The sequence below is a fragment of the Oncorhynchus gorbuscha genome, linkage group LG09 (genome assembly GCF_021184085.1).
Source record: "Oncorhynchus gorbuscha isolate QuinsamMale2020 ecotype Even-year linkage group LG09, OgorEven_v1.0, whole genome shotgun sequence".
Classification (NCBI taxonomy): Eukaryota; Metazoa; Chordata; class Actinopteri; order Salmoniformes; family Salmonidae; genus Oncorhynchus; species Oncorhynchus gorbuscha.
This window is the reverse complement of record NC_060181.1, coordinates 52,700,221-52,713,271: the sequence shown is the minus strand read 5'-3', so window position 1 is coordinate 52,713,271 and position 13,051 is coordinate 52,700,221. Positions and strand designations below refer to the sequence as shown.

The window sequence follows — 13,051 nt, the reverse complement described above, 5'->3', positions numbered from 1 at the left end:
GCCAAGGCCACCTGGCATAGGGAAGAGCACATTATACCCATTATGCAGCCAATCGTGGATATACCGAGTAGCATAGGTAACTGCGGTTGATTACAAAAATAAACATCAATTAACATTCCAAATAAGTAAGTCTGCTTCCAACTCACACTCTCAAACTCAGATCCTCTGAATGCAGCTCACTTCCCAGCTCACACTCTCAAACGCATAGATCCCCTGAAAGCAGTTCACTTCCCAGCTCACATTTTCAAACACATAGATGCCCTGAACGCAGCTCACTCTCCAGATCCCAATCACCTGAATTCTCATCACCTGTTCACACACCTGTATGTCATTTACACACTATTTAGTTCAGTTCATTGCACCCCATCTTTGTGAGGTATTGTTTGTTTTTGTCCACATTCTATTCAGAGCGCTTTGCTAATTAGTATAAAAGAGAGAGTGGAAATCAATCAAGTATTCTCTGTTAGCGTTTGTCCTCAAAGAGCGGGTCATTCATGTCAGCTTACCTTGAATGAACTGTGCACTAATGTTTCATCCAAATCAATCACCACACAGATCTTCCCTGAGTCTTTTGACTTGATTTGAGGTAGCAGAGGTTTTGCCGGGATCTGAAAACAAATAGTTAGACTTTAGGTCAATGAACAGCCAAATGATGCCATGATATTCATTGATTCAAATTGGATTATTTTGATATGTTTGTGCCAATCAAGACAACACTGTGGCATGATGCAAAAACACATTAAATAGTGTGTGTGTGTGGGTCATGAATTAAACTTATGATTAATAACATTACCTCATGAATTTGTAGTAGTGAGAAAACACACTGGTAAAACGTTTGCTTGTGAGTTTGAGATAATTGAATTATAGAAGAGCATGCCCATAAGGGGGCATAAGAAAGCTATTTCCCAACAGCTGGTGTTCAGTTGATGGAAAAGTAAATATCAATGTGACTATGGACTGTCATGGGTCTGTGGACTGACTATGAGCTAACCATTCCCTTATCAAGTGGTCCATTTTTATTTTATTTTTATATAACATTTATATAACAAATTCTTATTTACCAAAAAGCAAAAGGCCTCCTGTGGGGACAGAGGCTGGGATGAATAAAATCTAAATAAAATATGAATATAGGACAAAACACACATCACGACAAGAGAGACAACACTACATAAAGAGAGACCTAAGACAACAACATAGCAGGGCTGCAACACTGTGAAACCGACTCTACTAGCAAGAGGAAATGTGATGACCAAATAAGCATCCTATAAACACTGTGCAATTCAAATTTCTTTGCCCCAGCAGAGTAAATAACCAGGTCAGGAGGAGAGTAGATCGTATCTTTATAGTTTGACAGAAATATCATCTGCTGTGCAATGCAATATGTAAAAAATAGGCCTAATACTTAGACAAACACATTTCACTCTTTTCTCTGGCAAATTTCAGTTTGTTGTCACTCCATGCGAAACGTTCATATTCCACACTTCTAAAATTTGAAAGCGGAGCACTGATCAAGTTAAGTGCGTTTCACAGCTATTCCAGCGGATTTCAAGCACGATGCAAAGACCTTGTAATACCTGTTCTCTAGGCAGGACGCAGTACTCGCATTCACAGGACTCAAAGGACTCATCGTCACTCAGCTCCTCCTCAGACTCCTCACTTAGTTGTTCAGAGGCCACAATCTTAAAAAATTCATGCAACTGCATTTTCTCATCCAGCTCACTTTGCTCAGAGGGCTCTGTTTGTTCGGCGTGATGTGCAAGTGGCTCGCGGTCTATGGAGTCTTTACTAAGTTCAGCACCATCAAGAGGGAGGCTTGTTTTCTCAGACACCTGCTCTGAAAGGTCTTCTGACTCTGGGTGTTGGAGATGCTCTGAGACACCATTGTGTTCCTCCCAGTTCTGAGACAGATATGGTGTGTTTAGCTGCTCACACAATTCAGGTGACTTGCTTCGCTCATCTATCTCTTCGGAAGAGGTTGTGGAGGAATCCGTTTGATCCCCATTGAATTCAATACCATCAGGCATAGCTGGTTTGCTCCCTTCAGTGCATAATGCGGTGTCTTTGGTTATAACCTCAAATGATTCAGGGGATTCATTCTCCTCAGCACATGGAGCACCATTCTTTCGCTCTTCAGTGCAGACTTCACCTTTCAAATGTGTCTCAGGAGTGCTGTCATAATCCATTTCATCATTACACTGATCATGAGAGTCTTCTTCAGTACAGAATCCATTAGCTTCTTGATTAACATTAGATTCATTGGCTTCACTTTGATATTCATGGTGCTCTTCAGCACTTGGTTCACAGGCCTCAGTGCATAGTGCATTATCTTCCCCTTCGGTAGAGAATTGTGTATGTTCCCTGCCATATGCATCGCAATCTTTATCACACGGCCCATCGGATCCATAAGCTTTGTCTTCAGCATATTGGTTGTATAATTCGTCTTCTGCGACGCATATTGTCTGGTATTCTTCATCACAAGTTTCCTCTTCTTCAAAGCATGGTTCATAAGTTTGATCATTTTGGCCCTCAGATGCTTCATCATCTTCAACAGAAGACACGTCAGAAGAGGATCCATGAGATGCTTCCTCTGCACTGTGTTCGTCGTACGTGTTGTCCTCATCAACTAAGGGTCCATTGGCCTGAGCGTCACCAGCTTCATTTTCAGCAATGCAAAGTTCCTCTTCCTCAACAAAGGGCTCATAGGCCTCAGCCTCAATAGCATTGTCTTCTGCTACAAAAGCTTCATAAAACTCAACTTCATAAGCTGTGGCTTCTTCAAAACAAGATTCACATGATTCCTCATCTGCAAAGGATCCAGAGGCGGATGTCTCATCATCAGTACAGTCTACATTAAATTGTCCATCATCAGCACAAGCATCATAAGATTCATCAACTTCTTCCACTTCTTGACTAAAAACCTCAAGCCCTTTTTTGGCACAGGGCATTTGTGTTTGTTCCTCATTCATAATGGACACATGAGTTTTGCATTGTTCAAAAAACAACTCATGCACCCCTCCCCCTTCAAAACAGGAGGTATAAGGTTGCCTTTGGGCAAAAGTATAAGTATCCTCTTTATCAAATAAGTCAAAGAATCCCTCAACAACGACTGCATCCGAGTGAGGTTTGTCTTCATCAGCATTGCTTTCCTCACATTCTACCACAACTGTACAATTATCAAATGATTCCCATATATCTGAGCTGGATTTGTCCTGTGCTCCTTCTTCCACCAAGGCTTCATAGAATTCAGCTGAATCAGTTAATGGGTCTAAATTTATACTGTCATAAATCAAAGATTCAAAAGACCTTGTTTCAATGGATGAGCACTCAGAAGACTTGTCTTCCTCATAATAAAATGAACTGCTAGGCTCATAGCATTTGTCATTTGTGCTTTTATGTTGACAAGGATAGCTCTCACAATATTTACATTGCTCAGAGAGTTCACACTGTACACTTGTCTCTCTTTGCTCATAGAAAGCGTTTTGCAGTTCACAGTGCCCAGAGGGCATATCATAGTCCGCAGATTGATGATTGCTTTGTTCAGCAAGCAGAGTTTGCTCAGAAGGTTCATGAACTTCAAAGACATGTCTACTTTCATTGGGAGAATCTTGTTCAGCATAGTGTTGAGAAGGCATGTTCAAATCTGAAGAATGTATAGGTTCTAATATTATGCAAAACTCAGAGTCAAAAAGCCCACATATTTCAATTTGTTGAAATGTTGGCTGAGAGGGCTTTAAATCCTCATCAATTGGCTTTGTAGTCTCATTATATTCTGTTGGGTCATCAATATGATTGTATTTTTCTGAATACTCACAAATTCCAGTATAGTCCTCAAATGATATTTTTGATTCATTGGATTCAGAGATGTCAGGTATGAAGTCAGATATCTTACATTGCGCTAAAAACTCAGAGTTCTCAGCAGGTTCGCTTGACTCAAAGGACTTACAGTGTTGATCAGAAGACCTGCATTGTTCAGATGACTGGAAGCATTCTGTGAAATGTTCACAGTGTTGGCTAAATACAGAAGCTAGACAGTCATTACCATAGTGCTCAGAGGACTTGCTGAAGTCAAAGCACTCACAATTTTGTGAACATTCTTCAAATGATTTGCTTAACTCAGAAGACTTATACTGATTAGTGTGCTTGTGGAGAACAGGATAGTCCTCACAAGGCTTGTTGATGCATTGCTCATACCCCCCAGAATGTCCATTATAATGCACAAAAGGTTTGCTCTCTTCTGCATGTTCTCCATTCATGCTGTAATGATCGACAATCTGCACAGCGGGATCCATTTGTCCATTGACCTTCTGGTGTCCAGTATAGTCCAAAGAGTTATTTATTTTGTCCGAAATGATGCAGGGTTCAGCAGATTGTGCAGAAGGCTCACTTGATTCCATGGTTTCAATTAGTTCAGACACCTCGCAGTGTTCAGCAGGCATGCTTGCTTTTGGGAAATGTGTAAAAAGATTTGCTTTGATCAGAGTGCCTTTTCAGGCACAAAGGGAGCTGACGTTCTCAAATAGGTTTGTAGTGTTCAGAGGTTTTGCACTTTTCCAAGCATAGAGAGAGAGACTTGTTTTCTCTAGGGAAGCGACACAGTCCAGAGGGCTGGCATCTCACAGACTGCTCCTTTGGTAATGGTGACTTGAACTGCTGGGGGTATTCACAGTCCACAGCCCGCCTGAGACACCAGCAGCAGAGTATACATTGACTTGACAGGTCACAACCACACTGAGACTAGCACATGGCCCCCTCTCCATGAGACCTAGCAATTTATTTTGGGGCTTCAAGAGACGTGACAAATAACTCCTGGAATATCAAATCACTGTAAAAAGCTGAAGTAAGGCATAAATCTGAAACTGACACCCGAGATGCGTCTTGATAACCTAATCTAATCGTAGCAAGTTACCTAATCGTAGCAAGTTAACTGCCATGTTGTTTGTTAAGTGTTCACATAAAGTCATGGGCGGCTTTGTCATCTGCCCAAAAAATGGAATTGCCTTTTATAATTTCCTTTTCAGCATAGGGAATGCTTTAAAGCAGGGATGGGCAACTGGCGGCAATGGAATTCTACACATTTTGCTATGGGACGGAAAGAAGATTTAGCGTTTGTATAACAAATTTCATGCAATTCTACACATTTTGCCATGAGGCGGTGAGAAGATGTAGAAATGTTATAACTCATTTCATGCAATTCTACTAATTTGGCCATTGGTCAGTGAGGGAAATTAGCCGTTTTACCACAAAATGTGAAATTCTACACATTTTGCCATAGGGTAGAGAGAAATGTTTGCAGTTTTTAATATGATATCTCAGTGAGACTGACAAACAAAATCAATGAGGGCCCGCCGGGTGGTAATTCGACAACTACAAGTTTAGATTGCTAGCTAACTTACCAATCAACTAGACTAACTTACCAATCAAAATGTTCACATGGGCTAATTGAGTAACAAGAAATAAACTGCTGATGCACAACCAAATTTCCAAATTGTACCTTGTGTGTTCTACTATTCTAATTTGAAACAGGAAATTGAGACGCTGACTAAAGTCGCTCTGGATAAGAGCGTCTGCTAAATGACTTTAATGTAAAATGTAAATGTAAATTCAAAAATGTATATTTTTTAGGGAGGGGGGATTGATCCGAGGGCCTTGCAGTTGCCCATCCCTGTTTTAAACCTAACCCTATCCCTGTAACCTTAGCAAGCAGTTGCTTATCAACATATAGTTTGTTGGTAGTATGACGATCTACATCTACAGATGGAAAAATCCGGACTATCCAATCCGGACTTTCCAAATAAAGTGTGGCATTTTTCTCTCCACCGTCAAGAAGGGGGGCGCAAAAATATTTTTTCAATGTTGATCTCCCACCCCCATCAAAGGTGCCCATCCCTGCTGTAAAGTGATTCACCTTAACACAGACAAATAATGACTGTGGTCTAATAATGCATTACAGTCTGTGCTGATTTAATTTGATATCTTTTTTGACTCATGCTATCTTCTGGGTTGATTTATAGGCAGTAAAATATTTACTTTTAAGGCAGAACTGCAAAAATGTATTGACCAGAGAACATGAAAGGACATTGTGCAAAGAAAACATGTGTACCGATCAAGCTGCTCTCAATCATGTTGACCACAAGATGCTTAAATGACCATAGAGAGAGTGAGGGAGAGATAGGCGATATCACAAGCAAGGGCAAGAGGGAGAGAGGGATGTAAGGACGAAGACAGCTTACTTTTGAAATGGTCCCATTTTCTTCCACCAATAAGGGGGCATTGTTGTTGACTGGGATTTGCTCTTTTTCTTTGTGACAGAAGCAGCAGAAAAGACTTTCAAAATGCCACGATTGCGGGGCTTCTTCGAGGAAACGACATGGGCAGGGGTATCTAAAAGAGAAAGCATTCAGATAGTATTCAATTGTCCTTATGTTACCTCAGAGTGGTTGTTTCACAATAGGTGGCAGAAAGTTATAGCCATGGCTTACTTAACAAAGTCAGATGCCCACCTCAATTATGGAAATAGTTAAGCAAAACTAAAGTTACAGGAACTAACAAAATAATGAATCACACAAGTAGTGTATAAGAAATAATATTTCAAATAAAAAAGTTAAGGGGACAGTCATGTTGATAGTTATGACAAGCAATTAAAAAATAATATTAATTTCCACACCCTTATCTTTTCATTAGTTTAAATTTTCCAAGCTTAGTTTGAATTACAGCTGATTTCCAACGATTTTGAATCATCGGGTGGAATCTTTCAGACCCAATTTAAAAAAATTTATCTTACAAGAAACATAAATGTAAGTAATGTCTGGAATGTGTCTATTTTCTTGTGTATGCATTCATCCACCCTACTGACTACATTTAAGAGTTTAAGATAAAAAATCACTATTGGACATTAAGACTCATCCGACCGGTAGCCACTGTGATGTAGTCATGAAAATCAGATCTATGTAGAGTTTATATTTAATATTGCAGCTCACAATTGTCGTGTTATTGTAACAACTCTCGTGGGTTGAAGAAGGAGGCCAAGGTGCAGCGTTGGTAAAATAATAAATAATAAAAAATTGTAAAACTGCAACTGCAACACTGCAACAAAATAACAAAGTAGAAAAACGAAAGCGCACAGTTCTGTCAGGCAACAAAACAGAAATTAACTCCCCACAAAATCTGATTTGAAAATACCAACGTATATATGATCCCCAATCAGAGAAAACAATAGACAGCTGCCTCTGTTGGGTACCACACATGGCAAAAATAACAATCACACCCTGACCTAACCAAAAACAGAGAAATAAAAGGCTCTCTAAGGTCAGGGCATGACAGTATCCCTTCCCCCCACCCCCAAAGGTGCAGACTCCGACCGCAAACCTGAACCTATAGGGGAGGGTCCAGGTGGGCATCTACTCTCGGTGGGGGCTCCAGTGCGGGACACAGACCCCGCTTCCGGCTCCCCCCACTTCGGTGGTGCCTCCGGTACAGGGATCGTCGCCGCGACCCCGGGCCGTAGATTGTCGTTGCAAGCTCTTGACTGGGGACCGTCACTGCAGGCCCCGGACTGGGGACCGTCGCTGCAGGCTCCTTTCCCTGGATCCTCACTGCATGCACCGTGCCATGGATCATCACTGGAGGCTTTGTGCCATGGATCATCACTGGAGGCTTTGTGCCATGGATCATGTCTGGAGGCTCCGTGCCATGGATCATGTCTGGAGGCTTCGTGCCATGGATCATCACTGGAGGCTTCGTGCCATGGATCATCACTGGAGGCTTCGTGCCATGGATCATCACTGGAGGCTTCGTGCCATGGATCATCACTGGAAGCTTCGTGCCATGGATCATCACTGGAGGCTTCGTGCCATGGATCATCACTGCAGGCTTCGTGCCATGGATCATCACTGGAGGCTTCGTGCCATGGATTATCACTGGATTCTTCATGCGTGGAGCCGGAGGAGGTCTCACCGGACTGACGAGACGTACTGGGAGCCTGGTGCGTGGAGCTGCCACAGGGCTTACCAGGCTGGGGAGACATACTGGAGGCTTGGTACGTGGAACCGGAACAGGTCTCACCGGACTGGGGAGATGCACTGGAAGCCTGGTGCGTGGAGCAGGCACCGGATACACTGGGCAGTGGAGTAGCACTGGCGGTCTCAAGCTTGGCACAACCCGTCCTGGCTGGATGGTTACTTTTGCCCGGCAAATGCGAGGTGCTAGCACAGGACACACTGGGCTGTGCAGACGCCTCGGAGACACAGTGCGCAGAGGCGGAGCAAGATATCCTGGGCCGAAGAGACAGACTGGAGGCCAGGAGCGCTGAGCCGGCACCATCCGTCCTGGCTGGATGCCCACTCTAGCCCGGCAAATGCGGGGAGCTGGAATATAGCGCACCAGGCTGTGACTGAGCACTGGAGACATGGTGCACATCACCGCATAACAACGTCGCACACTCCCCACGATAAGCACGGGGAGTTGGCTCAGGTCTAACCTCTGACTCCGCCAATCTCCCCGTGTGCCACCCCCGCCATTTTGGGGGGGGGGGGGGCTGCCTCTCGGGCTTCCGTGCTAGACATGACCCTTTGTATAGTTGCTCCCTCCTTGCAGCCTCCGCCTTCCCAGCCAGGATCTCCTCCCACGTCCAGGATCCTTTACCATTCAGGATGTCCTCCCACGTCCATTCCTCCTGACCACACTGCTTGGCCTTTTTGTGGTGGTGAGATCTGTAACAACTCTCATGGGTTGAAGCAGCAGACCAAGGTGCAGTGTGGTAGGCGTTCATGATTTTTAATAAAACTGAACACCGCAACAAAATAACAAAGTAGAAAAACGAAAGCGCACAGTTCTGTCAGGCAACAAAACAACTAAACAGAAAATAACTCCCCACAAAACCCAAACTGATAATAACAACGTATATATGATCCCCAATCAGAGACATCGATAAACAGCTGCCTCTGATTGGGAACCACACATGGTTAAAACAACGAAGAAATAGAAAACCTAGAATGCCCACCCTTATCACACCCTGACCTAACCGAAAACAGAGAAATAAGTCTCTCTAAGGTCAGGGCGTGACATTTATACTGTATGCACGGCATGCATTATATTTCATACTGTAATTATTGCCACCATCTCATGAAGCCAGTTGTTTGTTTTTCACAGCTCTGTTAATATAACAGATTGTCACTGCATAACAGCAGGCAAACAACATTATTAGCTATTTATTTATAAATATGTTTGATCATTTGGTAGATAAAATCCTTTTCAAAAATCATCTTGTTTCCAAGGGCCTCCTGAGAAAACAATGTTCTGTGATTTCTATGAATTAGGTCAGCTTCAACTTCAAATCACACCCATTTCATAACGGCAAAAATAATGAACTGACCCAAAGTAATTAAAAAAAAAAAACACCATATTACTTTGTTCAATGGCAGACTGATCACATTTCACCGACCCACTTCACAAACCAATTCATGTTGAACTGAGGACTGTTGAAGACGTCTTTCAATTGGAGCTGAAACTGGACTGAGCCACATGGGAATACACCTACGCAGGGTGCATACTTGCTAGAGGCTTTACAAGTCATGAGGTTTGTGTGAAAACATGTGAATGAACAGGGCAGGTGAACGCATGGGTGGGAAGAAACATCATGCTGCCTTCCATGTTAGCTCTTCTGATATTACACATTAGAGCACTTTAAATAGCACACCACGAGCAGCTGCTGACAGTGGTTAATGATGGGATTCTTTGTATATATAGCCTAGCGCGCACTCACTCCAGGCCATAAACGGAGAGGCAAAACAAAACCTTTTTGTGTTGGTATAGCAGCCGGGAAGAAATGGCTAGGCTTTGTGTTTACCCGGTGCAGCTAAAATGTATTTCAATTGGTCAGTAGTACCATAATAAATAAATACTTATTATTTAACCACTAAATTAGTGGTTCGGTTCATTAAAGAAAAACAGAGACCCTTCAGATATTGCAGTTATATGAACTTGAGGCTGGAACTTGACACATACTGTCAGGGGCGCCGCCAGGGATTTTGGGCCCCATGAAAATGTATCACATTGGGCCCCACCACCACAGGCCACACAAACCATGCGCAATTGCTGTAACCACACACCTCCAGAACCCAATCGACCCAATCAAAGCTTTAAATAACTACCTTTGCAGGCTTGCAACTCTCTTGAAGTCCAATATTTACTGTACAATATTTACTGACAGTGAGCTGTGAAAATATAATACTGTGCAGACATGCATGCAGCATTCTGCATACAGTGGAATAAGAAATGTGCTAAAGGCCATCTTTTACAGTCTAAATGTAATTTTAATGGTACAATTCTTGAATGTAATATTCTCTTAACATTAATGCATAACTTAAAATAAATATAACTTAAATATACATTAACCTCTTCAATGAAATTAACCTTATCATCTATAGAATGATATAACAAGCAAAATAATAAAATCAGCAGCAGATTTTTGAACAAAATATACATACCGACTTGAAAATAAGCAGATGTAAAAGTGGAAATGGAAAACAAAATGGAAATCGACATGAAAAGGCCTGATGGTGGAACTAGAGGAAAGGTCAAGTGGTCAACAAATCAATAGGTTTCTTTCACTTGGCGTCTTGAATGTGCACAACACATTTTATGGCAATCCAGCCATTACTTTGAGATATATCTTGTTCTCAGTCTCAGTCAGCCTGTGGGCATCATGTGTGTAGTGATCCAATATCCATAGTCATGCCATTTAACAGTTATCACTGGCCCTTGCTCAGCCTTACTCACCAAGGGCCCAGCGCCGAGCCTTCTTGCTAGCAAAGTCATTCATTGATCAAGTCTTTAAAGTCCAGCTTTCTAGCTAACTGACTTTCAATGGACAGCATGGCAAGACTGCAAAGCCTGTCCTGGGACATAGCGGACCTCCAATAGTTTATCAATTTTAGCTCACTGAAAGCTCTCTCGCCACCAGCAACAGTCACTTGCAGTGTGCAAAATATACGTAAAGCAATACACACTTATCCAAAAATGCTTTGCAGCTGCATCTTACAAATTGCATTCAGGGGACCAAGAGGGGACAACTTAGGGGGAAAAGTGGCAGCATATACAGTGTTCAGGTATCTTACTTAATTTTGAAGCTCAGGTGTAAGATCTCTGGAATACTTAATGATCAGTGGTTGGCACACTGAAGGGACTTTATCCTCACTAATCTGCCCAACTTTTAGAACAGCAGAAAGTTCTTCTACAATTTTTGCAGTGGTGTGGAACCTAGTGTCCAAGTCACTTATGATGTTGTCCATAGCAGTAAAAAGACTGTTCTGAAACACCCACCGCTGCTGAACAGTCCTGAGCTGTCTCCTATTGAGAGGTTTCATCATGGAATTTCTTCCTTTTCCTCTGGAGGCTGTGTTCCTTGCTAAATTGAGGTACAACATCCAGTTGCGTAGCAATCAGTGTTGCCTCAGACAGGAGAGATTCCCATCCATCTCTAAGAGCCTGCATCTCTTCCTTTAATGCTCTGATACTGGCTACCTCTGTGTCAAGTGACTGGAGAATCACATTCCTGTCCCCAATGCATTGCAGTACCTGCAATTATGCCAACTGATATATCATTCAACACAATGCTGCTCACATCCTTCTTCAGTTGGGAGTAGGGCTGGTTCAGGGGTATGGGGATGGGGAGACAGGGCTGCAGAAACAAGAAAAGAAAAAGAAACCATTTGTTTTATTAGTAGACTCGTCATCTTACTGTCAACTGCATTTATTTTCAGCAAGCTTTGTGTGGGTTTGTGCCCATAGGCAACGTTGTTGCCGGTGATGTCTAGTGAGTACCTGCCTTACAACAGGGCTACAAGCCCTCAGTCCAGCCTCTCTCAGCCTATTGCGGACAGTCTGAGCACTGATGGATGGATTGTGCATTCCTGATGTAACTCAGGCAGCTGTTGTTGCCATCCTGTACCTGTCCCACAGGTGTGATGTTCAGATGTACCGATCCTGTGCAGGTGTTGTTACACGTGGTCTGCCACTGCGAGGACGATCAGCTGTCCATCCTGTCTCAGGCATCTCACAGTATGGACATTGCAATGTATTGCCCTGGCCACATCTGCAGTCCTCATGCCTCCTTGCAGCATGCCTAAGACACGTTCATGCAGAAGTGCAGGGACCTGGGCATCTTTCTTTGGTGTTTTTCAGAGTCAGTAGAAAGGCCTCTTTAGTGTCCTAAGTTTTCATAACTGTGACCTTAATTGCCTACTGTCTGTAAGCTGTTAGTGTCTTAACGACCGTTTCACAGGTGCATGTTCATTAATTGTTTATGGTTCATTGAACAAGCATGGGAAACAGTGTTTAAACCCTTTACAATGAAGATCTGTGAAGTTATTTGGATTTTTACGAATGATCTTTGAAAGACAGGGTCCTGAAAAAGGGACGTTGTCAATAAAATATTATTGATGATAGTTTATTACTTTAATGTTGTAAAAAATGTTTAATGTTTAATATTCTAATATTGTTTTTAATATAATAATAATAATATATGCCATTTAGCAGACGCTTTTATCCAAAGCGACTTACAGTCATTTAGGTCCCCTGTTCAGTCACAGGCCCTTAGAATCATTCTACCCCCTTCCCCCTCCCTCCCTACGGCACCCCTGCATACTGTACAGTGCGACCCCTGTATTTCATTGCTCGCACCCAGTCTCCCAGGAGGCTAAGCCACTGATAATGAGGTTACAGCTTTTACAAGGGGGGAGTGGTACGAGGGCCAGGTCAGCAAGTTTTAGCCTACTGAGTTAAAAGTGGCTTATCTAGGGTCTCTTTCAGGCATGCCTCTGCTTCTATTTCAATCCAGACAGAGATAGGCCCACTCCGAGTCTGACTTTATCGCCTCAACACAAGATACACTGTTAAGAGTCCAACCATTTTTTTCACGCAATCTGGAGCGCGGGATGGCAGCTTCAGTGTCATTAGACCTGAGTTGGGGTAAGACCTATGTTGCGGTGCATTACAGTGACGTCAGTAAGTATTAACACCCTTTTAATGCCTGATTTTTTATATTTTTTATTGG

General features: G+C 42.7%; 1 pseudogene; it reads right to left on the bottom strand.

Moving 5' to 3' along the window:
- Positions 1 to 13,051, bottom strand: part of LOC124043748 — a 61,661-nt pseudogene that overhangs the window by 24,491 nt on the left and 24,119 nt on the right.